The following is a 5,000-nucleotide window of genomic DNA, read 5'->3' on the forward strand; positions in this document are numbered from 1 at the left end:
GTACAAGTCCGGGAATACGGGGTGCATCGTATGTAACGTTCGATGTACATATAAAGCCTGGTAGGTGTTGGGATTATATCTGCAACACGGGCATTATCGAAAGATGGTTAAGTGGAGTCACCCAATGGGTGCCGTGCGTTATAAGGTACGTAATGCACAGTAGAGATACATTGTCGGGAGGTGGAACCCGAAAAATGTACAAGTCCGGGAATACGGGGTGCATCGTATGTAACGTTCGATGTACATATAAAGCCTGGTAGGTGTTGGGATTATATCTGCAACACGGGCATTATCGAAAGATGGTTAAGTGGAGTCACCCGATGGGTGCCGTGCGTTATAAGGTACGTAATGCACAGTAGAGATACATTGTCGGGAGGTGGAACCCGAAAAATGTACAAGTCCGGGAATACGGGGTGCATCGTATGTAACGTTCGATGTACATATAAAGCCTGGTAGGTGTTGGGATTATATCTGCAACACGGGCATTATCGAAAGATGGTTAAGTGGAGTCACCCAATGGGTGCCGTGCGTTATAAGGTACGTAATGCACAGTAGAGATACATTGTCGGGAGGTGGAACCCGAAAAATGTACAAGTCCGGGAATACGGGGTGCATCGTATGTAACGTTCGATGTACATATAAAGCCTGGTAGGTGTTGGGATTATATCTGCAACACGGGCATTATCGAAAGATGGTTAAGTGGAGTCACCCGATGGGTGCCGTGCGTTATAAGGTACGTAATGCACAGTAGAGATACATTGTCGGGAGGTGGAACCCGAAAAATGTACAAGTCCGGGAATACGGGGTGCATCGTATGTAACGTTCGATGTACATATAAAGCCTGGTAGGTGTTGGGATTATATCTGCAACACGGGCATTATCGAAAGATGGTTAAGTGGAGTCACCCAATGGGTGCCGTGCGTTATAAGGTACGTAATGCACAGTACAGATACATTGTCGGGAGGTGGAACCCGAAAAATGTACAAGTCCGGGAATACGGAAAAGTTCCCCATGAAAGGCTGGGGATACAATTATTGATACAAATAATGTGCCTAAGGGTACATTTATTTTTCTAAGTCCCAGAAATCCGTCACTGAACATCACGACTTACGAAGACATGTTCCCCCGGTCCTCCCATGTACGGCACGGGGACAAGTATGAAGTATGAAAATTTTTGGTCACAGCGTGAAATCCCTCTAATGATCATGAAAATAGCATCGGATCACTTATCTGACCATAAAAAGTGAACCAAAACCCTATTTGGACAAACTTTTTGGTCCTATGAAAAATTCACTTTTCATATATGTCATGGTCGAAAATTTTCTAAGTCCCAAAAAATCACTTATTCTCGAATATCTCGAAAACTACGTGTCGGACAGGGGTCAACCAAGGTGTTTTAGAAAGGTCTCAACAAGCTCTAAATAATGGGCCATAGCGACTTTCAAGTGATTTTTTGACACTTTTTCGCATATCGGCATCCTTGGTTCCCATACTGGCCATAGGCCATAGGGCACCGAACGGCCAACTTTTGGTCCGGGGGTGAAATTTTTTTTTCACGAGATTTTGATGAAAATGGCTTCGGAACGCGTTTCTAATAATGAAAAGTGAAACCAAACAGTATTTGCGAAGAAAAAATTGTCCTATGAAAAAATCACTTTTTCTTAGGGTACGGGTCAAAAATTTTCTAAGTCCCAAAAAATCACTTATTCTCGAATATCTCGAAAACTACTTATCGGACAGGGGTCAACCAAGGTGTTTTAGAAAGGTCTTTACAAGCTCTATTTAATGAGCCATAGCGACTTTCAAGTGATTTTTTGACACTTTTTCGCATATCGGCATCCTTGGTTCCCATACTGGCCATAGGCCATAGGGCACCGAACGGCCAACTTTTGGTCCGGGGGTGAAATTTTTTTTTCACGAGATTTTGATGAAAATGGCTTCGGAACGCGTTTCTAATAATGAAAAGTGAAACCAAACAGTATTTGCGAAGAAAAAATTGTCCTATGAAAAAATCACTTTTTCTTAGGGTACGGGTCAAAAATTTTCTAAGTCCCAAAAAATCACTTATTCTCGAATATCTCGAAAACTACTTATCGGACAGGGGTCAACCAAGGTGTTTTAGAAAGGTCTTTACAAGCTCTATTTAATGAGCCATAGCGACTTTCAAGTGATTTTTTGACACTTTTTCGCATATCGGCATCCTTGGTTCCCATACTGGCCATAGGCCATAGGGCACCGAACGGCCAACTTTTGGTCCGGGGGTGAAATTTTTTTTTCACGAGATTTTGATGAAAATGGCTTCGGAACGCGTTTCTAATAATGAAAAGTGAAACCAAACAGTATTTGCGAAGAAAAAATTGTCCTATGAAAAAATCACTTTTTCTTAGGGTACGGGTCAAAAATTTTCTAAGTCCCAAAAAATCACTTATTCTCGAATATCTCGAAAACTACGTATCGGACAGGGGTCAACCAAGGTGTTTTAGAAAGGTCTTTACAAGCTCTATTTAATGAGCCATAGCGACTTTCAAGTGATTTTTTGACACTTTTTCGCATATCGGCATCCTTGGTTCCCATACTGGCCATAGGCCATAGGGCACCGAACGGCCAACTTTTGGTCCGGGGGTGAAATTTTTTTTTCACGAGATTTTGATGAAAATGGCTTCGGAACGCGTTTCTAATAATGAAAAGTGAAACCAAACAGTATTTGCGAAGAAAAAATTGTCCTATGAAAAAATCACTTTTTCTTAGGGTACGGGTCAAAAATTTTCTAAGTCCCAAAAAATCACTTATTCTCGAATATCTCGAAAACTACTTATCGGACAGAGGTCAACCAAGGTGTTTTAGAAAGGTCTTTACAAGCTCTATTTAATGAGCCATAGCGACTTTCAAGTGATTTTTTGACACTTTTTCGCATATCGGCATCCTTGGTTCCCATACTGGCCATAGGCCATAGGGCACCGAACGGCCAACTTTTGGTCCGGGGGTGAAATTTTTTTTTCACGAGATTTTGATGAAAATGGCTTCGGAACGCGTTTCTAATAATGAAAAGTGAAACCAAACAGTATTTGCGAAGAAAAAATTGTCCTATGAAAAAATCACTTTTTCTTAGGGTACGGGTCAAAAATTTTCTAAGTCCCAAAAAATCACATTTTCTCGAATATCTCGAAAACTACTTATCGGACAGGGGTCAACCAAGGTGTTTTAGAAAGGTCTTTACAAGCTCTATTTAATGAGCCATAGCGACTTTCAAGTGATTTTTTGACACTTTTTCGCATATCGGCATCCTTGGTTCCCATACTGGCCATAGGTCATAGGGCACCGAACGGCCAACTTCTGGTCCGGGGGTGAAATTTTTTTTCACGAGATTTTGATGAAAATGGCTTCGGAACGCGTTTCTAATAATGAAAAGTGAAACCAAACAGTATTTGCGAAGAAAAAATTGTCCTATGAAAAAATCACTTTTTCTTAGGGTACGGGTCAAAAATTTTCTAAGTCCCAAAAAATCACTTATTCTCGAATATCTCGAAAACTACGTATCGGACAGGGGTCAACCAAGGTGTTTTAGAAAGGTCTTTACAAGCTCTATTTAATGAGCCATAGCGACTTTCAAGTGATTTTTTGACACTTTTTCGCATATCGGCATCCTTGGTTCCCATACTGGCCATAGGCCATAGGGCACCGAACGGCCAACTTTTGGTCCGGGGGTGAAATTTTTTTTTCACGAGATTTTGATGAAAATGGCTTCGGAACGCGTTTCTAATAATGAAAAGTGAAACCAAACAGTATTTGCGAAGAAAAAATTGTCCTATGAAAAAATCACTTTTTCTTAGGGTACGGGTCAAAAATTTTCTAAGTCCCAAAAAATCACATTTTCTCGAATATCTCGAAAACTACTTATCGGACAGGGGTCAACCAAGGTGTTTTAGAAAGGTCTTTACAAGCTCTATTTAATGAGCCATAGCGACTTTCAAGTGATTTTTTGACACTTTTTCGCATATCGGCATCCTTGGTTCCCATACTGGCCATAGGCCATAGGGCACCGAACGGCCAACTTTTGGTCCGGGGGTGTAATTTTTTTTCACGAGATTTTGATGAAAATGGCTTCGGAACGCGTTTCTAATAATGAAAAGTGAAACCAAACAGTATTTGCGAAGAAAAAATTGTCCTATGAAAAAATCACTTTTTCTTAGGGTAAGGGTCAAAAATTTTCTAAGTCCCAAAAAATCACATTTTCTCGAATATCTCGAAAACTACTTATCGGACAGGGGTCAACCAAGGTGTTTTAGAAAGGTCTCAACAAGCTCTAAATAATGGGCCATAGCGACTTTTTAGTGATTTTTTGACAAATTTTGTCATATCGGCATCCCGAGTTCCCACACTGGCCATAGGCCATGGGGCCCCGAACGAAAAAATTTTGGTCCGAGGGTCAAAATTTTTTTTCTCATAAATTTGTTCAAAACGCCGTCGGAACGCGCCTTAGATCATGAAAAGTGAAAAGAAACAGTATTTTGCAAAAGTTGGGGTGGCCTATGACTTACATGGCCACGTCCTAGGTCCGAGTTCCCGAGGTCGTGTTCTTCAGTGGCGGAAAAAAATGGCCACTTGTGGGAGATGCAAAATGTTCATTTTGTATTATAGGGGACACACTATCGAAGCGAAAATTTCAGAAATGGCCTAAAACGTGAAGAAATGATGGGGTATGTACGAAAAGAAGGTTTTTATGGTCAAACGGTGAAAATTTTTTTTTTATGAAAAATTTTGGTCTCCCACCGTTCATGAATTTCTAGGACCAAAAATCGAAAAATTTGAAAACTTCACGATCGAAAGGGAAACGCATATGTGGTGTTCCTAGGTGTGTACGGTGTACGAAAAACGGGTTCACGATGAGATATCAGGCAAATAAGTGGACCTAAAGTGAGTTATACGGGTAAGACGAGGTGTCCAAAGACCGAAATAGGGGTACCAACTGAGAACGAAATGAAGGTCCCCGAAGTCGCCAT

Source organism: Anopheles stephensi, unplaced genomic scaffold (genome assembly GCF_013141755.1).
Source record: "Anopheles stephensi strain Indian unplaced genomic scaffold, UCI_ANSTEP_V1.0 ucontig166, whole genome shotgun sequence".
Taxonomy (NCBI): domain Eukaryota; kingdom Metazoa; phylum Arthropoda; class Insecta; order Diptera; family Culicidae; genus Anopheles; species Anopheles stephensi.